This window comes from Nycticebus coucang, chromosome 14 (genome assembly GCF_027406575.1).
Source record: "Nycticebus coucang isolate mNycCou1 chromosome 14, mNycCou1.pri, whole genome shotgun sequence".
NCBI classification, from domain to species: Eukaryota; Metazoa; Chordata; class Mammalia; order Primates; family Lorisidae; genus Nycticebus; species Nycticebus coucang.
The window spans coordinates 81,545,639-81,570,172 of record NC_069793.1 but is presented as its reverse complement, the minus strand read 5'-3'; the positions used below and the strand labels follow the sequence as shown (position 1 = coordinate 81,570,172).

At 41.6% G+C, this 24,534-nt stretch overlaps 1 protein-coding gene across 4 annotated transcripts in view; it reads left to right on the top strand.

Annotated features, from left to right (window-relative positions):
• Nucleotides 1-24,534, top strand: part of ME3 (malic enzyme 3) — a 290,015-nt gene that overhangs the window by 239,359 nt on the left and 26,122 nt on the right. The gene's annotated exons all lie outside the window — the stretch shown is intronic.

The window sequence follows — 24,534 nt, the reverse complement described above, 5'->3', positions numbered from 1 at the left end:
TGGCTGACATAATGAATGTCCAGAATTAAAAATAAGAAATTATATATTAATAAATATTCTGTAAAAAAAATAAGATATAGAAGATTTAGATGGACAATTGTATCTCCTAATTTATGTGCCTTGGTCAGCTTCTCCACAAGCTTACCTAATTCTTTATATACTTTATACTTATCAAAGTATACATTTTTAAGTGTCGGTCTATGAATTTACTCTCAACTATCAAATATTACCAATGTTGAACTATTAAAAGCATGTGATGTCTAATAAAGTATTATAGACTTCCCATAGCTTTACTTTTCTTCCCATTTATGTTTAGATATGGAAAGAATTTATCAGGTAGGATTGCTGTTTTAAAGACATAATTTTCCTGATATTGGGTAAGAATCAGTGAAATAATGACTTCATTATTTGTTCTTCATTGTCTAACATTTTTTCATTCACAATGACACTGGAGAATAACTGGATGAATTAGTATATGCTACTATAAATGTTAAAAAGAAAGGAAGGCAGGAAGGAAGACTGAGGAGACCAGGCATAGTGACTAACACCTGTAATCCTACCACTTTGGGAAGCCAACATGGGTGGATTGCTTGAGGCCAGGAGTTCAACACTGGCTGAGCAACATATCATGACCCTGTCACTACAAAAAATGAAAAACTTAGCTGAACATGGTGGTATATCTCTAGTCACAGCTATTTGGGAGGCTGAAGCAGGCAGATATTTTGAGCCCCAGAATTTCAGGTTTTATTGAGCTATTCTCATGTCACTGCACCCTAGCCTAGGCAACAGAGCAAGACCTTGTCTCAAAAAAAAAAAAAAAAAAAAAAGACTGAGAAGATGATGATTATTTATACCTATATTCAAGAAAATGTTAGAAGGGCAAGATGGCAGATTAGAAGACCCCTTCATTGAGAGGGTCTCACTTGTTCCCCACTTTAAGCTTTCAACAACAATCTGGGGAACAACCCACCACCCTGCAAGAAGATCTTCCAGTAAGGGGTCACAGAGGATCTTCCATAGTGGACCTCAGCCAAAGAAAAGTTGTCAAAATTTCAGAAATGGAATTCAGAATACAGATGGCAAGTAATATGAATGGAAATAAAGAGAAAGTTGAAAAAGAAACCAAAAAATATTTCAGGACATCAATGAAAAAAATGAAAACTACTAACAAGACAATATAAGAAAGGATGTAAATAGACTTAAAGAAATGAAAGTGTCATTTATGAAATTTCAAAACACAGCGGAAAGCTTCAACAGCAGGCTAAACCAAAAAAGCAGAAGAAACATAGATCTTGAAGATGAGACTCTTGAGCTAAGTCAGTCATTCAAAGATATGGATAAGAGAATAAATAAGAATGAAAAGTGAGTTGGAGAAATATGGTACTATGTGAAGATAAAGGACCCAAATACACTCAATTAGAACTGAGAAAGGAAATATTACAACTGATATCACAAAAGTACAAAGTATCATCTATGAATACTATGAAAATTTCTATACACATAACTAGAGAATGTAGAGGAAATGGAGAAATTTCTGGAAACACACAACCCCCCAAGACTCAATCAGGAAATAGAAACTCGGAACAGATCCATAGTGAGCAGTGAGATTAAAGCAGTAATAAAAAATCTCCCAATAAAAAATGCCTCAGATCAGATGGACTCACAGCCAAATTCCACCAGACTATGAAGAAAAACTGATACTCATCATGCAGAAATTATTCCATACATTGAAGGAACAGAATCCTCCCTAACTCATTTCATAAAGCCAGTATTAGCTTGATACCAAAGCCAGAAAATGATATTTTAAAAAAAGAAAACTACAGACCAATATCTCTTATGAATATAGATACAAAAATCCTCAACAAAATATTAACAAGTTGAATTCAATAGTGTATCTAAAAAATAATTCAGCACAACCAGTTAGGCTCCCTCCCAGGGATGCAAGGATGGTACAACATATGTAAATCAATAAATGAAATTAACACCATAAATGGAAGCAAAAACTGAGATCATCTCAATAGATGGAGAAAAGGCATTTGACAAAATCCAGCACCCTTTCATGATAAAGACTCTCACCAAACTAAGCTTAGAAGGAACATACCTCAAAATTATAAAAGGTTCCTATGAAAAACCCACAGCCAACATCATACTGAATTGGGAAAAGTTGAAATAATTCCCCAGGATCTGAAACAAGACAAGGATGGCCCCTGTCACCACTGCTATTCAACATAGTACTGGAAGTCCTAGTCAGAGCAGTAAGGCAAGAGAAAAAAATAAGTGATATCCAAGTTGGGAAAGAAGAGGTCAAACTACTGCTTTTCACTGACTATATGATATTGTATCAAGAAAATCCCAAAGATTCTACTAAAAGATTCCAAGAATTGATAAATAAATTCAGCAAAGTCTCAGGTTACAAACTCAATGTACACAATTATATCCTTTATATATACTAATAACAGTCAAGCTGATAGTCAAATAAAAGACTCAATACCAGTCACAATAGGTACAAAGAAAATAAAATACTTAGCAATATACTTAACCAAGGAGGCAAAAGATCTCTGCAAGGAGAACTATGAAACACTGATGAAAGAAATTGCAGACAACACAAACAAATGGAAAAACATCTCATGCTCATGGATTAGAAAAATATACATTGTTAAAATGTCCATACTTCCCAAAGTGATTTACAGATGCAGTGCAAGCTCCATCAAAATACCAGTGTCATATTTCACAGATTTAGAAAAAAATAATACTATACTTCATTTGAAATCAACAAAGAGCTGGAATAGCCAAATCAATCTTAAGCAAAAAGGAAAAATCTGGAGGCATCACATTACCAGACCTCAAATTATACTACAAAGCTATAGTAACCAAAGCAGCATGGCGTAGATCAATGGAACAGAACAGGGAACACAGATCTAAAACCACCTATACAGATCTTCAACAAAGCAGACAACAACACACACTGAGGAAAGAAAGCTCTATTCAATAAATGGTGCTAGTAAAACCTCTGCATGTGCAGAAAATGAAACAGGACCCCTATCTCTTGCCATATACAAAATTAATTCAAGATGGATAAAAGACTTAAATATAAGGCATGAAACCATGAAAATTATGGAAGAAAATGTCTTCCAGAAAAACTCTTAGATGTTTGCCTAGGCAACGAATTTATGACTAAGAACCCAAAGGCAGTTACAGTAACAACAAAAATAAATAAATGGAACTTGATTAAATTTAAAAGCTTATTATGCAAAGCAAAGAAAATAACAGAGTAAATAGACAACCTATTGAATGGGAGAAAATATTCACAAACTATACATCCAATAAAAGCTAATATCTAGAATCTACAAAGAACTCAAACAAATCAACAAGTAAAACCAAACAACCCCATTAAAAAGGGGGCAAAGACAGGATGAACAGAGGCTTTTCAAAAGAAGGTAGACAAATGGCCAAGAAACATGAAAAATGCTCAATACCACTAATCATCAGGGAAATGCAAATTAAAACCGCAGTGAAATATACCTTACCCTGTCTGGTAAGGTATATTTTATTTAAAAGTCAAAAAAACAATAGATGTTGCATGGATGCAGAAGGACAGAAATGCTTATACACTGTTGGTGGGAATGCAAATTAGCACAAACTCTATAGAATTCATTATGGAGGCTCCTCAAAGAAATAAATATAGATTTACTGTGTGACCCAGTAATCCCACTATTGGCTATCTACCCAAAGGAAAACAAGGCATTTTGTTAAAAAGACACCCGCATTTGAATGTTTATTGCAGCACAGTTCACAATCACAAAGAAGTGGAGAGCCATTAGGGGAGGAGACAAGATGGCTGACTGAAGCCAGCTTTCCACAGAGGCTCCTATCCAGTAGGAGAGTTAAAGGACAAAACTTCAGCAAGTAACCTGGTGGATTTGAGCTGCACTAAGAGAGAAGGTTGAAGAACGCACGTCAACCCCGCTGAGGCGAGCTGCGACCACAAGGATACAAACAAAAGGTACAAAATCAATCACCAGCAGACAGACGGGAGTCCCCTCCCCCATGAGAATGGCTCAGAGTGCCCCACAAACAATCGGGCAGAGTTCAAAGGTCCTCCCACTACACTCCATGGGAGAGACCCTCTAAAAACTGGACCTATCTCCCCTACTAGGGTGCCACGGCGTCCTCCTGCCAGGCATAAAACTGTATAAACTGTATATAGTATCTACCTGGAATTCTGAGCTCCCAACTCTCCCCTTTACTCACACTGAGGTCTGGAAGCCAGTCCCGGTTGGCAGAGAGGGGACCGCACCGGAGTGGCAGTTCCCTGAGGCACAGTGCGACAGCCATCTTTTGGTGACAATACGGCCAGGCATAAAACTGTGTAAAGCTGTGTGTGTTCTCTGCCCGCATCCCCAGGCTCCCAGCGCTCCCCGCACTCCCCTCTGCTCTTGCTCCAAGGTCTGGAGGCCTGTCCCCCAGGAGTCCAGACTCTTGGGCAATTGCTCGAGGGGAGTAGACAGTGCTGGGCTGCAGCCGGTCAGTGCAGACTCGGGTATGGGAGCAGAGAGAGGACGGTTGGCCAGAAGGGAGCTACACGGGAGCAGCAGTTGCCAGAGCCATAAAATAGCAGCCCTCTTTTGCTAGCAATAGGGCTTACTACCGAATATTCTGAAGCCACACCCCCTGTCTCCCTAGGCAACCAGAGACTCTGAGTATAAGATTTGCCTGAGGCTACTCCAACTTGCAAACCGGGAAAACTCCCAGGGCGGGGCTGACCCAGAGGTCCGCTTTACAAAACCTAAGACGCACATGGCCCTCAGGGGATCGTCAGCCTATAGACAATACAAGAGCAAAGACAAGCTGATTTGGAACTCAATTCAGCTTCTCTTCTGCAGGGGAACCTCAGAGCTATTCCGCTCTGTTCTGTCAGTAACGTTAATCAGGGGCGAGACTGGACCTGAGTGAAAAGCCCCCAACCTTCATCAAGCGCCCGAGGTTGTCAGACATCACCTCCTCCTGCTAGAGAGAGGCAGAGCGCAGCGTGTGATTCAGGCAGGTGCAAACTCCTGGGTACAGGCTGACTGAGGAGTACAGGCAACTGGGTCAGCCAACTGCAAGGCTATCAGTGACTGGGTGTGACAGTGGTGCAAGGTGGGGAAGGAGGCATCAACCTTCCCAGACTGATCTATTGGCTGGGTGGCTCCTCCTGACTCCATGCAGCACTGGAGCAAGCCACACCAGAGTACTCACCAGACCCCTGTGATCCAATTCCCAGAGACCTCTTAAACGCTCACCAGAGACAGGTGCAGACTCAGACAATTGATTTGAACTTTTTGAACTGAACCAATCGCCTGAGGACAAATCAGGTGGTGCCCTGGGTGCACGGTGGTAGGAAGGTTTGATTTTTCTTTTCCAATTGTTTGCCGGTGGGGTGCGGGGTGACTTAATTGCTGATATTTCTCCACAGCTGAGACTTCAATCCAGAGTATCTGTTTCACTAGGGTGGAACAGAAACCAGCTGAAAACAAGACAGAACCACTTAGCCCCGCCACACAAGACAGGGCCCCAGTTTCTCAGGCCAAAACACTGTACAGGCCCTCAACAAAGCCCCAGGGGAAAAAATCAGAGGGAGTAAAACAACCATGGCACGGAATCAGTGGAAAAACTCTGGTAACATGAATAACCAGAATAGATCAACCCCCCCAAGGAAAGATATGGCAGATGCAATTGAAGATCCCATTCATACACAACTGGCTCAGATGTCAGAAATCGAGTTCAGAATTTGGATTGCAGACAAGATTAACCAAGTGGAATTAGGAATTCGAGGAGAAATTCAAAAGTTATCTCAAGAATTTAACGAATTTAGGGAGCGGCGCCTGTGGCTCAGCGGGTAGGGCGCCGGTCCCATATGCCAGAGCTGGCGGGTTCAAACCCAGCCCTGGCCAAATTAAAAAAAAAAAAAAAAAAAAAAAAAGAATTTAACGAATTTAAAGACAAAACTACCAAAGACTTAGACACACTGAAGCAAGAATTTGCAGCCCTCAAAGATATGAAAAATACAGTAGAATCCCTCAGCAACAGAATAGAGCAAGCAGAAGAAAGGATTTCTGACATCGAAGATAAAGCCTTTGAACACTCCCAAACTCTCAAAGAGGAAGAGAAATAGAGAGCCAAAACAGATCACTCTCTCAGAGAGCTCTGGGATAATTCGAAGAAGGTGAATATCTGAATCATAGGAGTTCCAGAAACAGATGAAGTGGCCTCACTGGGCACAGAGGCCCTTCTGCATGAAATTATGAAAGAGAATTTTCCAGACATGTCTAGAGATTCTGAAATTCAGATAGCGGACAGCTTCAGAACCCCAGCACGACTCAACCCCAATAAGACATCCCCCAGGCATATCATAATTAACTTCACTAAAGTTAATATGAAGGAGAAAATCCTCAAAGCTGCCAGGAGAAAGAAAACCATTACCTTCAAAAGGAAGAATATTAGAATGACTGCAGATCTCTCTGCTGAAACTTTTCAAGCCAGAAGAGGGTGGTCACTGACTTTTAATCTCCCAAAGCAAAATAACTTTCAACCCCGATCTTGTATCCAGCTAAACTGAGTTTCATTTATGATGGAGAAATTAAATACTTTAATGACATTCATATGTTGAAGAAATTTGCCATAACCAAAGCAGCTCTTCAGGATATTCTCAGACCTATCCTCCATAATGACCAACCCAATCCTATACCACAAAAGTAAACTCACTCAGAAACTTCGGATCAAACTCCAATTTCCACACTGGTGAAAAAATTAAAAATGCCCACTGGACTTTTGAAGAACTCGATACCCAAAACTTCACCATACTTATCAATATTCTCTATTAATGTGAACGGCTTAAACTGTCCTCTAAAGAGGCATAGGTTAGCTGACGGGATACAAAAACTCAGGCCAGATATCTGTTGCATACAAGAGTCACATCTTAACTTAAAAGACAAATACAGACTTAGGGTGAAAGGATGGTCATTCATATTTCAGGCAAATGGTAATCAGAAAAAAAGCAGGTGTTGCAATTTTATTTGCAGATACAATAGGCTTTAAACCAAAAAAATAAGGAAGGAAAAGAATGGTCACTTCATATTTGTTAAGGGTAATACTCAATATGATGAGATCTCAATTATTAATATCTATGCACCCAACCAGAATGCACCTCAATTTATAAGAGAAACTCTAACAGACATGAGCAACTTGATTTCCTCCAGCTCCATAATTGTTGGAGATTTCAACACTCCTTTGGCAGTGTTGGATTGATCCTCCAATAAGAAGATGAGCAAAGAAATCTTAGATTTAAACCTAACCATCCAACATTTGGATTTAGCAAACATCTACAGAACATTTCATCCCAACAAAACTGAATACACATACTTCTCATCAGCCCATGGAACTTACTCCAAAATCGATCACATCTTAGGTTACAAGTCTAACCTCAGTAAATTTAAAGGAATAGAAATTATTCCATGCATCATCTTGGACCACCATAGAATAAACTTGAGCTGAGTAACAACAGAAATCTGCATACTCATACAAAAACATGGAAGTTAAATAACCTTATGCTGAATGATAGCTGGGTCAGAGATGAGATTAAGAAAGAAATCGCCAACTTTTTGGAACAAAACAACAATGAAGACACGAACTATCATAACCTCTGGGACACCGCAAAGGCAGTTCTAAGAGGGAAATTTATAGCACTGCGAGCCTTCCTCAAGAGAACGGAAAGAGAGGAAGTTAACAATTTAATGGGACATCTCAAGCAACTGGAAAAGGAAGAACGTTCCAACCCCAAACCCAGTAGAAGAAAAGAAATAACAAAAATTAGAGCAGAATTAAATGAAATTGAAAACAAAAGAATAATACAACAGATCAATAAATCAAAAAGCTGGTTTTTCGAAAATGTCAATAAAATAGATAAACCTTTGTCCAACCTAATCAGGAAAAAAAGAGTAAAATCTCTAATCTCATCAATCAGAAACAACAAAGACGAAATAACAACAGATTCCTCAGAAATCCAAAAAATCCTTAATGAATATTACGAGAAACTGTATTCTCAGAAATATGAAAATCTGAAGGAAATTGACTGATACTTGGAAGCATGTCACCTTCCAAGACTTAGCCAAAATCAAGTGGAAATGTTGAACAGGCCCATATCAAGTTCGGAAATAGCATCAACCATACAAAACCTCCCTAAAAAGAAAAGCCTGGGACCAGATGGTTTCACATCAGAATTCTACCAAACTTTTAAGGAGGAATTAGTACCTATATTACTCAACCTGTTCCAAAAGGTAGAAAAAGTAGGAAGACTACCTAACATGTTCTATGAAGCAAACATCATCCTGATCCCCAAACAAGGAAAAGACCCAACAAGAAAAGAAAATTATAGACCAATATCACTAATGAATATAGATGCAAAAATATTCAACAAGATCCTAACAAGCAGAATCCAGCAACACATCAAACAAATTATACATCATGACCAAGTCGGTTTTATCCCAGAGTCTCAAGGCTGGTTCAATATACATAAATCTATAAATGTAATCCAGCACATAAACAAATTAAAAAACAAAGACCATATAATTCTCTCAATCGATGCAGAAAAAGCTTTTGATAATATCCATCATCCCTTCATGATCAGGACACTTAAGAAAATCAGTATAGAAGGGACATTTCTTAAACTGATAGAGACTATCTACAGCAAACCCACAGCCAATATCATATTGAATGGAGTCAAATTGTAATCATTTCCACTCAGATCAGGAACCAGACAAGGCTGCCCATTGTCTCCATTGCTTTTTAACATTGTAATGGAAGTTTTAGCCACCGCAATTAGGGAAGAAAAGGCGATCAAGGGTATCCATATAGGGTCAGAAGAGATCAAACTTTCACTCTTCGCAGATGATATGATTGTATATCTGGAAAACACTAGGGACTCTACTACAAAACTCTTAGAAGTGATCAAGGAATACAGCAGCGTCTCAGGTTACAAAATCAACATTCATAAATCAGTAGCCTGTATATATACCAACAATAGTCAAGTTGAAAAAACAGTTAAGGACTCTATCCTATTCACAGTAGTGCCAAAAAAGATGAAATATTTGGGAATTTATCTAACAAAGGATGTGAAAGATCTCTATAAAGAGAACTATGAAACTCTAAGAAAAGAAATAGCTGAAAATATTAACAAATGGAAAAACATACCATTCTCATGGCTGGGAAGAATCAACATTGTTAAAATGTCCATACTACCCAAAGCAATATATAATTTCAATGCAATCCTATTAAAGCTCCACTGTCATACTTTAAAGATCTTGAAAAAACAATACTTCGTTTTATATGGAATCAGAAAAAACCTCGAATAGCCAAGACATTACTCAGAAATAAAAACAAAGCAGGAGGCATTACGCTACCAGACCTCAGACTATACTACAAATCGATAGTGATCAAAACAGCATGGTATTGGCACAAAAACAGAGAAGAAGATGTCTGGAACAGAATAGAGAACCAAGAGATGAACCCAGCTACTTACTGTTATTTAATCTTTGGCAAGCCAATTAAAAACATTCAATGGGGAAAAGATTCCCTATTTAACAAATGGTGCTGGGTGAACTGGCTGGCAACCTGTAGAAGACTGAAACTGGACCCACACCTTTCCCCATTAACTAAGATAGACTCTCACTGTATCAAAGATTTAAACTTAAGACATGAAATTATAAAGATACTAGAGGAGAGTGCAGGGAAAACCCTTAAAGAAATCGGTCTGGGCAAGTATTTTATGAGGAGGACCCCCCGGGCAATTGAAGCAGCTCCAAAAATACACTACTGGGACTTGATCAAACTAAAAAGCTTCTGCACAGCCAAGAACACAGTAAGTAAAGCAAGCAAACAGCCCTCAGAATGGGAGAAGATATTTGCAGGTTATGTCTCCGACAAAGGTTTAATAACCAGAATCCACAGAGAACTCAAACGCGTTAGCAATAATAGAACGAGGGATCCCATTGCAGGCTGGGCAAGGGATTTGAAGAGAAACTTCTCTGAAGAAGACAGGCCCACGGCCTTCAGACATATGAAAAAATGCTCATCATCTTTAATCATCAGAGAAATGCAAATCAAAACTACTTTGAGATACTATCTAACTCCAGTGAGACTAGCCTATATCACAAAATCCCAAGACCAGAGATGTTGGTGCGGATGTGGAGAAAAGGGAACACTTTTGCACTGCTGGTGGGAATGCAAATTAATACATTCCTTTTGGAAAGAGATATAGAGAACACTTAGAGATCTAAAAATAGATCTGCCATTCAATCCTGTAATTCCTCTGCTGGGCATATACCCAGAAGACCAAAAATCACATCATAACAAAGATATTTGTACCAGAATGTTTATTGCAGCCCAATTCATAATTGCTAAGTCATGGAAGAAGCCCAGGTGCCCATCGATCCACGAATGGATTAATAAATTGTGGTATATGTACACCATGGAATATTATGCAGCCTTAAAGCAAGATGGAGACTTTACCTCTTTCATGTTTACATGGATGGAGCTGGAACATATTCTTGTTAGTAAAGTATCTCAAGAATGGTAGAAAAAGTACCCAATGTACTCAGCCCTACTATGAAACTAATTTAGGGTTTTCACATGAAAGCTATAACCCAGTTACAACCTAAGAATAGGGGGAAGGGGGAAAGGGAGGGGAGGGAGGGAGGAGGTGGGTAGAGGGAAGAGGATTTGTGGGATTACACCAGCGGTGCATCTTACAAGGGTATATGTGAAACTTGGTAAATGGTCTGTGAAGCTAGTGAATGATGCCCCATGAATATATCAATGTACACAGCTATGATTTAATAAAAAAAAAAACCACAAAGAAGTAGAATCAACCTAAGTACCATTCAAGAGTGGATTAACAACATATATGTGTGACACATACACCATGGTATACATACCATGGAGTACTACTCAAACATAAAGAAGAATGAAATAATGTCTTTTGTGGCAGTTTAGATGGAACTGCAGGCCCTTATCCTAAGTTAACGGATATTCTCAGAAATGCCAAAACAAACACCACATTCCCTATTCTCAGGAATGGAAAAATAAACACCACATGTACTTTCTAATAACTTGGAACTATTTGATGGGTACACACAAGCACAGAGAGATGTAATTGTCATTGAAAATCAAGAAAGGGGGAGGGGAAGGGGTGAAGGGACAAAACCTACCCATTAGGTACAATGAACGCTATTCTAGTGATGGGCATACCAATAGCCCTGACTTAATAAGCATTATAAAAACTATCCATGTATCAAAAACATGTGTACCTCCTTAATATTTTGAAACTGTAAAAAGTCAACAAGTATATTCAAGTGGGGTTTGGGGGGCTGAGGCAAAGGATAAAGGAGAGGAGGAAGGGGGACTTGTAAACTCTCACCCAATGTGCACAGTGTAAGGATATACAGCACACCCCCTGCCTGGATGAAGGGCTCAACTACACTTGAACTTTACCCTAGAAATGCAAACAATACAAACCTAATCATCTATACCATCATATTAATCTGAAAATTTTTTTAAAGCCTAAGAGTATAAAGTGAAAAATAAGAGATCAAAACAAATGTAGCATAAGATTTCTGAAGGCAGTTTTTGTCAGAAAAAAAATGAATACAGCATAGACTTAATGTTTTACTAGAAATGACAATTTATCATGTTTGGGGAGATATTAAGAAAGTCCTATTCTTTGGTTCATTTTATGGTTTTGATTGTGATTATATATTCAAATACTAATAACCATTAACTTTCTCAAGCTTAATGTCTGAAAACTTCATAAAATCAAACTAAGTATTTACTTCATTAAGCAATTTCTGAAACTTTAATAGGACTTTCCTTGCCAATGGTATATATATTGTGAAAGTAAAGCCTCATGGAGCTCTTTCACACACCTTTAAAAAAATAAATATAATGAAGTTTTGGTTGTTTTTTTTTTTTTTATCTTTCATAGTCAGAGAAAAGATTGGGCAGAGACATGCCTAAAATGTTATAGAAAGGTTCAGGTATTGGCAGGTTCTGAAGTGGATGGCTTTGCAGATCATTCCTATCTTATCCAGTGATTCTGTAACATTTCTATCAGAGACTGGTGGTTCCCAGGGAGCATAGCTTTCCTTGTGGGGAGACCACAGTAAATGATGAGGGTGAGAGCTGGTCAGTTAGTGAGTAAAAAGCCTTCACCAGGCTAGCTACCAATTAGAATGGACTGAAGGTTGTGAACTTTGACCATATCTGAAGAAGCTGGGAGGAGGGAACACTGGTTCTCACACTGGTTCTTCACTCTCCTGTGAAGAGGCAGGACAGTTTTCTGGTCTCAGCCTGACATGGTTGATTGTTGACAGTCCAACTCCTACATGTTCTCAGCAGACGGGGATTCAGATTTTTGCCTGCTGACACTCCTGTGCCTGCAAGGAATCTGTCCTGGGTCACAGGCTGGGTCATAGCCAGAGAGACTGTATCAAAATGCAAACTAGGATCCAAGCCTCTAGGACCTATTTACTTTCATTGTGGCCAAGCAGACTGAATAATTGAGGGGGTTTGCAGTTCACTAGTTATGGTCCAGCCTCAGGACAGAAGCCAAAATGTGCTGGAAGAAGTTCAATGGCTGGGGAGATGGATTCAATGCCGCCAGCAGACTGTTTTCTTTTTATTTTCTCTTAGCAGCCTGATTTTATCACCTGCTATAAAGAAAAGGAACAAAAGCATGCTCAGATCTGAAACTTGCAGATTATGGCAGAAGAGACAAAGGGAAAGACGGGTCTTACTTGGTGGGAGTGGTTCTAACTCCCCTCAATGTTTAAACAGCAATGACAACAATAATAACTCTTATTTACTTAATTGCTTACTACAAGCAGACACTGATACAAGCACCTCATACAACAAAACTCATCTAATTCTGACAACAACCTTATGAGGTTCTATTATTAGCTTCACTTTAAGAGATAAAAAACCTGGAAGTCATAAAGTGTGAGTACCTCACCTATGAAAAGGGACTTTATTAAGTACCCAGCCACTCACTGTAGTTGTTAGAGCTCGACTGCCTGAATTTGAGCATCTCATTAAGCCACTTAAAAACATTTATGAAAAAATTAAACCCATCTGTATCTCAGTTTCCACATCTCTAAAATGCATTTTTTAAGCACTCTGGGAGGCCAAGGCAGGCAGATTGTCTGAGCTCATAGGTTCAAGACCAGCCTGAGCCAGAGTGAGACTCTGTCTCTAAAAATAGCTGGCCGTTGTGGCGGGTGCCTGTAGTCCCAGCTGAAGCAAGAGAATCACTTTAGTCTAAGAGTTTGAGTTCGCTGTGATGCCATGGCACTCTCCCCAGGGCAACAAAGGGAAGACTCTGTTTCAAAGAAAAAAAAAAAACTACATTTTTTAAGAGTTATAGAATGCTTGAGATGGATAAATGAGACTATCTATATAAAATGCTTAACATTTACCTGAATGATAGTAAACAAATTATATTTGCTCTTTCCTGTAATTATTGCTAATTTAGGCAATTTCCAAAGCTACTCTCTTATAGGAAGTACTTTGGTAGTGCCCACATTCATTCATTCATGCTTGAGTTAATACAGGGTGTTCATATAGTTTGTGTGCAATTTAAAATTGTTGAACTTTATGGACACCTTGTATTAATGTATCCATTGCCACCTTCCACAGTCCTCCACCCATCTATCCTCTTCATCCCAATATTCCTTCCCCTCTCTTCCTCACTGCTAACTTGAGAAGGAAAAATCAAAACATCCCTGGGTGTGATCCATCTCCATTTTAGATCCCTGGAATGTGCAATGAGTAAATGCTTGGTCTTCACACACACCCCAGCTATTCAGTTTAACTCCCTCTCTGCAGGTAGAGGTGTTGTGTACACAGTAGGGTGTGTTTCTCTGTGTTCCTGGGGTGAAGTCTTCTTATAACTCCTACAGTTGTTTCAAGATGAGTGTTATTTGGGCTCTACAGACCCACCATTCTGAGAGAATTGTCCCCCTGCAAAACTAAACATCTTTTGATGAAACACGTTTCTCAGTATAGAAATGAGAAACAGAAGCTTCCCAAACAGAAAGTCACTAAATTGCCCTAAGACTATCCACTTAATACTGACCTATTAGAAGCCTCCGCATTGATCTCAGAGCCAAAAGGAAGCCTTTGATGACTCCGCCTCCCACCTCTCCCTGGCTCCCACAGCTCCAAGGCACCTTGGCCTTCCTCATTTGTTGTTGCTGTAGAGTCCACGTTTGCTATTTCCTCAGCCTTGAATGTCCTTCCATTCTTGGCTGTTTCCTTATCATCCAGGCCTGGAGATGGATCCACACCCCAGCAGGGTTAAGTGCTAAGGTCCATATAAGACGAGACATTGGAACCAGAGTCCTGCCAAAAGCTGAGAACCCCAAACAGCTGCACCCTCCATGAAGAAGAGGTTAGGGAAATCACCCACATTTAATAAGTGGAATAGCCAAGCTGTGAACCCAGGAGGTCTAGAACCCATCCTCTGAATCAGACATTCTCTATTTCGATTTTCTTACATAAAATAAAGTTCAATATATTCCAAACACCTTGATGCAATAGAAAAGGAGGATAAATGGGAAAGTCTTAATTAAAAAAGCTATTCTACTTAGATTACTCATGGCTCCTAACTTATTCAAGGGCAGGGTTAAAGCCTCACCCATCCTCACCATAAGAGGGGCTATGAAGGGACCAGCCATCAGCTTTCAGTCTCAAAGTTCTTTAGCTTCTAGCAGAGAAGCAAACATTCTCTTAATTCACAACTGTCTAGGTTAGCTGGCTGGCACTCCTTGGTTCTGCCTTCTTAACCACCTAATAGACAGTTGTTCCACTGCCCCATCATCAACCAGAGCCAGGTGCACCCTGCAGGTGTCTCAACAAACCTCCAACCCCAGCCAGCTCAGCCCATCCCAGGGATAAAACTGAGATTCCATGGCTCTAAGCTTCTCCTGTTGGTTTTAAAGCAATGTAAGCAAAGGAAAACCCTCAAGCATATGGCATACAGACTACAAAGAAAGTTTTAATGCTTGTTTTAATTTTAAAATATTGTAAAAAGCATTGCTATTAACTCTAAGTCATCACCACAGTGTTTCAAAGGAGGATTCACATTCTGAGTCCCTCTCAGCAGATACGATCACTACTCAGTGTTTTTATATACTTTGAAGTTTAGGAATGCCTTCTGTGGTTCTATCTGTATCTTACCATTCTCATTTCTCCCCCTGACCCACCCCAAGACTTTGATCTTGAAGTCTTAGAATGCCTGAGCAAGAAGCAACCCACTCATTTGATCCAACTCCCTCACTTTATGGATGGGAAAAGTGAGATCTAAAGAGAAAATTATTTCCCAAAGGTTAGATGATGAGAAAAGCAATAGGAACTTAAAGGTAAACTGTTCACTTGTTTGCTCACAGTCATGTAATTGATGACACTTTCTCCAAATTTTATTCAGCCTGTATTTATCATGTACCTTCTCTGTGCTCCAAAATGTGACCAATACAAAAAAAGAGAGAGAGAGAGACAGACCTGTCCTGAAGAATTCAGTTTTCTCCAGGTTTGTCAATAAGGATGCATAAAGTAAGCCAAAAATAATTCAAGACAGCATTCATTTATTTATTTTCTATTTATTCAGTTATTCATCCATCCTTTTATTCACTTGTTGCACCAGCATTTCTAGAGCATAGCAAGAAGTCAGAAATAGACTTTCCTGTCAGGAGTTTACAATTTACTGGGGGTTAGGGGACATATGCTGAAATAATTACTGCTGGGTTTATGTAGAATTAACATGTACCTAACTGATGACCCTGCCTATAGACTTGGGACATGTAGTTGAATTTTAAAAGTCATGATCTTGTTCCCAGAAAGGAGCTAGCAACTGACTTTTGTAGAATGCCTATATTGTGCTGAGTGCTTTACATTTAATGTCACCACAATCCTTAAAGATTAAGAAACTGAGGTTTGGGGTGGCGCTTGTGGCTCAGTGAGTAGGGCGCCAGTCCCATATGCCGGAGGTGGCGGGTTCAAACCCAGCCCCGGCCAGAAACCACAAAAAAATAAATAAATAAATAAATAAAAAAAGAAACTGAGGTTTGGGCAGCATCCGTAGCTCAGTGGGTAGGGTGCTGGCCACATACACCAAGGGTGGCAGATTCAAGGCTGGCCCAGGCCAGCTAAACAACAATGACAACTGCAACAAAAAAATAGTCAGGCATTGTGGCAGGCGCCTGTAGTCCCAACTACTTGGGAGGCTGAGGAAAGAGAATCACTTAAGCCCAAAAGTCTGAGATTGCTGTGAGCTGTGACGCTACAGCACTCTACTGAGAGCCACAGCTTGAGACTCTGTCTCAAAAAGAAAAAAAAAGAAAGGAAACAGAGGTTCAGAAAGTTTAAGTAAATCACCCAACTAGACTCTCAAATCCACAAGACTTCAGAACCTGAGGTCTTTGACTACAGACGCTCTGCCAGCCTGCTTCCCCAGCCTGGCTGGGAAGATGTTCCTGGCTGTGGTGCTCCTTGAGGATAAAGGAAGAGGCCTCGAGTATTGTGCTACAGAGATAGTTTGCCACAGTGGCCTCTAGCAGTGTAGGTCCACTCCACAGGGAGCTGGTGATACCAAGTGGTACTCATACAACTGGGCACTCCTGTGGGAGGGACTGTTCTCCAGTGTTCATTCATTCCTACCTTCATGTGTTGAACAAACACCTACTGAGCCTAGGCAGGCACAGGGTACAGGTTATGCACTTGCATATTTAGTTCTCCAATGTGAGCATCTGGGATAGATTTGTCCAGAGCAGGAGGCAGGAAAGGGAGTCACTTAAAGCTTGTCCTTTAGCTGTCATGCTATACAGTGGCCAATAAGCGAATGCCCCTGCTTTCAATGCCCCTGCTTTCCCAGCCTGGCTGAGAAGATGCTCCCAGCAAGTGGCGCACCTCCATGTTAACTTGAGCACCTGCACTGATCCAGTCTGTTCTTTCTCCTCTTCCCCTCTCTAACTTTGGTTCAACTTGGACCCTAAAAGCCTACAGACACGGACTGGGCTTTCTTACTTTACCATCTTTCACCTCCAGACTTTAGGCTGTATAGTACAAATACTACAGCTGTACGCCTGAATAGATGGATCACCTGGGCCACAGAAAACATCCATGGCCTCATGGCAACTCATTTCGCACAATCTATGTGCAGATATGAACTGACATAAATACTGAAGCCCCCAAGCCTGCCAGTGGGTTAGTGGCTGAGGAAAGCACATGGGTTACAGGAACAGGAGGTTGTGGAGTCAATTATTATGTCATACAGGATAAACTCAGTGCTGGCCACTGACCTTTGACAGGGCAAGAGGTCAGCAGATCAGCCACTATCCTCCTGCCAGCACTGGGATGTCTGGCGCCATTTGTGTGCTTGCCCCAGGAACTCAGACAAACAGGGAAATTCAGGAGGAAAGCCAGACAGCTCCCGAGTGCTTTCTGTGTGGGTTGAACTTGCTGCCAGGTGGTGACTGGGGAATGGTCACATTATCCTGGGATTTTTGCTTAGAAGTTGCTGCTTCCTGTGGCTGACTTGTTAGTTGATAAGAGTCTTCTCCCTTAGGCTAGAACACCAGTCACAGGAGTCTGGCTGGCTGGCTGCCAGATCTGGACACACCATGGAATCTCCCAGTGTGGGAGCTGGGAAGGGAAGGGCCTCATAGGCTTACCCACACCCAGGGCTGGGATCCCTTTCATGAATTCTGTGCCAAGTGGAGCTCTGGTTACCAGGGACTCACTTCCAGTGACCGGCAGCCTCTTTCCGACCAGTGTATAAAATCTACCTTATATGGCACTGAAATCTGTGTCCTTCTGACTCCCCCCACATTGGCTCTGCTTTTCCCCTCAAGGCCACACAAAATATGTCTGCTTAATTCCTTGTTCACAGAATAGCCGTTCCTATGTTTGAAGATAACTATATGCCTTGTGCCCCCTGCCCTTCTCCACAGCAGGCTCGGTGTTCCCTCTTTCTCCAATCCTGTCATTCAGTTCTTCCCTGCTGTCCTCATGAATCCCTGCCCCACTCCTGCCCTCCACTTCACACTCCCCTGCCCCTCACGCGTGTCTGTGGCAGCGTGACAGCGTCTTCTCTGCCCCATGATAATCCCACTGCATCTTCTTCCCACTCTGGGCTTTAGCCCCCACCTCCTCCAGGCCCCTCAGTCTCTCCCCTACCCTCTCCTCTCTCATCTCGCCTCCATCCTGGCCCCTTTATCCCATATGTATACCTCTCCCCTTACAAACAAATCCATCTTTCAGACCCATGTCCCCAAATGGTTTTCATCCTACCTACTTCATAGCCAAGCTTGTTGAAATTTGTAATCACCGATATTCCTTCCTTCCCTTTACACCTTAATTCATTCCACATGGTTCCCTCCCTGCCACTCTGCTGAACATGGTCCATGAAGGTCACCAATGATCTTCTAAATGCTAACTCCCACAGATACCCTGCGATCTGTCTCACTCGCCTCTCAGCAGCATTTGACATGCCTGCTCATGGCCCTTGCACGGCTCCTGTAGCAGCTGCTCTGCGAGCCACCTTCCACCTCAGTGGGTCTCCTGCTCACTTTCCTTGGCTGGACTACCTTCCACTCTCTGCCCCATGGCTGCAGGTGTACCCCAGGGCTCTGGCCCTGGCCTGCTCTCTGCTCACTGCGCACACATTGCCTGATGTCCTCATCCAATCCCCCGGCTTCAGCCACTCACAGCACTCTGAGCTGCACCTTCCTTTCCCCTGAACCTCTTGGATAACCTACTGCCTCGTGAACACAGCCATGTGACTGTCCCGTGTCACTTCACGCTCAGCATGTGATATGTCTGCCTTACCTCGTAAGTTTGCACATCTTTCCCTATCCTCAGTTCAGTGAGTAAAGGACCCTCCCATCCACCTATGCGGCCTCCTCTTTCCCCTATACATCTGGCCTGTCACTAAATCCTATCCTTAATTATCATTGCTTCCATGGACTCAATGCCTACAGTGTGCCAGAATTTTTATATCCATAATCTCATTTAATTCTCACAATAGGAGTGGAAGAGAGTATTATTATCCTACACTGTTATCAGTGAAGATGGAAATTTGTGTTAAATAACTTGCCTAAGGTCATACATTTAATAAGTGATGGAGCCACACCCATTTGACCTCAAAATTCTTGCCACTTCCCCACACTCTGTCTTTCCTCCTCTCTCTACATCCTTAACAGCATTTACCCAACACTTCTCTCCATTGGTGTCCCCAGTACCTTACACCAGGACTTCATAATCTCTCACTATATCCTCCCAACTGTCCATCCCATTATCCACTCTGCTGCAGAATGAACTTCTAAAACACATGCCACCTTCCTGCCTAGAAGCCCAGCCGTAGGTCCCCACTGCCCTCCAGACATTTAGCTTTTTACAGAACAGGTGAAGGAGTGGCTCTGCAGTCCACCCAGCCTCGTCTCTCCCCATCCTCCCCTTTCTTACCCACCTCTGCCAAGATCCAGCTTTGTTTATTTTCCCTGTGCTCCGGGAAGGGGGCATACTCTCTCAGTCCATATGCATAGTCTGTCCCCTCTGCCTGAGACACCCTTATCCCTCCCCAACTCCTACTCACCCAGGATCTGTTGTGGGAACCTCTGCTCTTCCTTCAAAGCTTGCCTTTGAGCCTCCTGCTCCATGAAGTCCTCACTGCCTCTCCCTCAGCAGAGATGCCTGCCCACTTTGAGGCTTCCCATGTACCTGGAACATACTTTTATTACCCTTGCTACAGTGTGCTACAACTGCTTTTTTATTTTCTCGTGTCCCCATTTGACAGTGAGATCTTGGTATTTGCCTTCGTATTTTACCAGTCATACAATCCCTTGTTTATAGTGGACACTTCTAAATGTTTGTTGAATGGAATTTTCATATCATACCTAGTATAGCTCCTAGCACAAAGAAGATACCCTGCCCAACACATTTCCATAATTGAATTAAGACAGATGGCAATAAATAATTATGATACAATGTTGCATATGTTATTATAGATAGGTCCAAAATATCACAGAACCCCCCAGAAGAGAAGAATTTGCACTATCCTAAGGGTCAGGAAAGAGATGAGTCAGAGAAGGCTTCCCAGAAGAGGTAACATTTGAGCTGGGCCTCACAGTTTAAGAGGGAGTTGACCTGAGCAAAAAGAGGCCTTCTAGACAAAGAGAACCAGCAACCTAAGCAAAGACATGGGACTATGCACGGGTCCAGAGTGGTTGGGAAGCAGTAAAATGTGTAGGGAGTGGCACATGTTGACATGGGTGTGTGTTGGGGTCAAAGTGAACACCACTTAAGGAATTTGCACGTAACCCCAGAAGCTGCAGAAGCCCTCTTAGGATTTTCAGAAAGTAAGTGGCCTGCACAAACTTGTATTTAGAGATAGGACGGATGGCTTGGGAGAGTGGGAATAAACTTGAAGGATGTGAGATCAGTCACTGATGGATTATAGCAGTTGCAGTAATCCCAAGGAGAGATGGCTTTGCCTGGATTCACCCAGCCAGCCCCGCCTGTACAGAGTTCTTTCTGTAAAGAGTCATGTATCTCAAAATACGCCTCACCACAGGTGGGGAGAGTGGGGTACAACAGGGTAAGGTCTCTGGTCAAGTAAGTTTAAAACATTCTGGGTTCAACAGATTTAATGCAGGACTTTTCAGAGCCTTTAATGTTGATATGTGTTGTATTTGCTGTATGGAAAATACAGAGTTTTCCAAACTTATTTAATCAAAGAACCTCTTTCTAAGACCATCTCAGTAGATTAGAGTTTAATGGAATATGTAAAGTAAAAAAAAGACCTAGTGTTTTCATGATTCTGTAATTTCTAGTTCCTGGAAGGAAAAAACATCATTTTCCCTTGGGTTACAACTGATATTCCCACTGAACACCCTGCTGTGGGAATCGTGTGTGTGTGTGTGTGTGTGTGTGTTGTTGTTGTTGTTGTTGTTGTTGAGGGGACAGAGTTGAGTCCCATGGAAATATGAGTGGTAGCTTTTAGTCACTCTATTTAGAGATGGGCTGAGCAAGTTCACCTGCTTCTCCCAGGTCCCTTGTGTTTATTCAGGCGTGAAAGAGGTCAGACCCAGGTGTTTGAAAAAATGGCAGGTCCTGATCTATGGAAGAGAGAAAACAGGTCTGCAGCCCCTGGAATGTTTTGCTCCACCAACATTTTACCCTCTGCATTGGGTCAACTAGCTGGGGGGAAGGGCAGAACAGCCACATCCGTGAGAGACTATACCGCTGGTGGCAGGTGCCAGGCTCTGTTGATAGTGGCCTATGTCTTGTCATACTATTGCACACAGCTTACCAGGACTCTGGGGCCCAGGTCACCATTTGCAGGCATCCCCTTGCCTAAGTGCTGGGAGAAAAATATCAAACATCTGGCCATCAGCATTGACTGTTTAATTAATCCCTGGCCTTGGAAGGCCTTCCCTGGCAGCTCCAAGGCCATTTCCTAGCCGAGTCTCCAGACTTGAGAAGTCTGGACAGTTCTGTGTATGGCTTGGGGTGGTGCCTTTCTCTCCATTGCAGAAATTCTCCAATGGAGATGAATCAGATGTTCCTCTGCTGCTGCCAGGGCTTCAGGGTAACGAGTTCAAAAGTGCAGAAGGGGACAGATAAGCAGGAGCCCTAGGTAAGGGGCAGCTTCTGGCAGGACAGGACAGCAAGGCCACTGCCAGACTAAATCAGGAGACTTCCCAGAGCCCCGAGCAGAGCCCCAAGGGAGAGGTCCTTAAGGGTGGCCCCTCAGCCCTGCCCACCCAGCTGAGCTGGTTTGTGTAGCATAAAAAGGGCTCTAAGACACTGACTCTCTGGATTTTCCTGACATGGCCTGACCTTCCTGCTTTGGACAAGTAGAGCTAACTCCAAGTTCCCAGTGTATTAACTCCAGGCCCATACATTAAGTAGCTCAGGCTACTTCTCCAGCGCTCTCAGACCAGAAAACTGAGACCCAGAGAGAGAAAGGGGACTCAGCCAAGACTCCTAGTGTTTGTCAGAAACAGAGAAAGAGCTCAGTTTTTCTATGTCTCTGTTCAGTGTTTTCTTTACCACACAGCAGTCTTTCCCAGTGGAGAAAGAAATCTAGTTTGATTACCTACTTCGCTTTATCTTTTGCAAATCTGTATTGCCATGAAAACTAAACTAAGACAGGTTCTAGAGTCAGATAGAGCCAGGTTCAAATTCCAGCTCCACCACTCACCAAGAGCAACAGAGTAAATAGACCTTGGGCAAACAATTTGACTTCTGTAGCTAAGGGTTCCTTCTCTGGAAACAGCACCTATATCATAAGGTCATGTGATGATTAATTGACACAATGTATGTAGAGTTCAGCATGATGCCCAGCACATAATAAACACTCAGCAAATGTTAGCTATTTTCGTTACCATTGTTCTTAGTATTTTAATGAATATGAAAAACAAATGATAATTAGCATTTAAGTTAGTGTTACAGCTAAAGTCCATTACCTGTATTTGGATGTATGTGGATGAATTGAGAACATTTTTGTTTTTTTCACTAAGCCATTTTAATTTCCACTTTGGAATTTTGGTGGTTTTTTTAAAATTTATTCATTATTAAATCATAGCTGTGTACATTAATGCAATCATGGGGCACCTTACACTGGTTTTATAGACCATTTGACATATTTTCATCACATTGGTTAACATAGCCTTCCTGGCATTTTCTTAGTTATTGCGTTAAGACATTTATATTCTACATTTACTAAGTTTCACATGTACCCTTGTAAGATGCACCGTAAGTGTGATCCCACCAATCACCCTCCCACCGCCCATCCTCCCCCCCCACTCCCCTCCCTTTCCCGTTTCCCCATATTTTTAGGTTATAACTGGGTTATAGCTTTCATATGAAAGCTCTAAATTAGTTTCATAGTAGGGCTGAGTACATTGGGTACTTTTCCTTCCATTCTTGAGATACTTTACTAAGAAGAATATGTTCTAAATCCATCCATGTAACATAAAAGAGATAAAGTCTCCATCTTTCTTTAAGGCTGCATAATATTCCATGGTGTACATATACCACAATTTATTAATCCATTCGTGGATCGATGGGCACTTGGGCTTCTTCCATGATGGAATTTTGGTTTTGCAAGCTCGAAAAACTAAACTTCCACCAACTTTTTCATCCTAAAACATTATTGAACTACTATATGGGCTCATCGTAAGTGCTCACTAAATGTTTTCAGATGTATGGATGTTTGAATGGATGATGGATGGATGGATGGATGGATGATGGATGGTGCTAAGACAGTGACTGAAGTAACCCTTTTGGCTCAGACTGGATAGTGATTCAGTTTCATAAAAAGCCATAGAAAGAGGCTGAGAGCTGGGATAACACAGTGAAGGGCCCAGAGGATTTGATGCAGACAAACAGCAGGTGTAGTGAAAGTGAAGGGACATGAAAGGAGAAACTACAGTCAGAGACTAAGAGGGGACAGTATGAAATCCTAGATAGGAATGGTTTCTGGTGACAAAAGGTCCAGGGAACAGACATGGGGATGGGTGTCCAAGGTGGACAGGGAATCCAGAGGTCCTAAACCCAAGGAGTCCTAGGAACTCTAAGTCCAAGTAATGGGATGGGTGATCCACATGGCCTTTTATGTAATTCCAAGTTAGAATTAAAGTAACTGGACTTAACGAGATTTTACCCTATAGTCCATCAAATTGTTCCATGGGAGGGAGGAGGATTAATTATATTAAATTGAATTACATATGAAATAGTATCATGCACTGAACAAAAGTACTTATTCATAATTCTTGCTTTATATTCACCTCATCAAATGAGTGGTGGTGTTGCTTAAAGGTTGTGTGTGTGTGAGAGAGAGGGAGGGAGGGAGAGGGACAGAGACACAGAGAGACAGAGAACGTGCCTTACATTGTCTTCTTGTCTGACCTTTTCAGCCTTTGAGCTCCAGGCCAGTTATGGAGCAACACTGAGAGGCTTGTAGGAATTATATATAGCAAAATGTCACAGCCACCAAAAACATTCCATTCCCCTCATCCCAATCCAAATACTTGAAATTCATACCCTGAACAAAAATTCCCAGTAAATGTTGGCCTGGCAAGCATGGCATTAGATTTGTGCATAGGAGGTTTTATTTGTCCTTTCTACCCCTAGTACAAGGGAAAGAGCTGGACAGTGGATCAAGAGGCACAGTGGGCCTCCATCCCCATCAGTTCTATCACTGTGAATAAGAATTTTGCCAGAATGTCACTTGTGTTGGGCACTTTACAGTCTAAAGATCACCCCCAGACTTTAGTTCATGACAATGTATTATATACTTGGAGTTTGCTGGAAGTAGCTCTTCAGTTTTCTCACTTCACACAGAAAAGGGTAACTATGTGAGGTGATGGGCATGTTAGCTTGCTTGTGGGAATCACTTCCTAACAATTACATATGTCAAATTGCCACACTGTGCACCTTAAATAT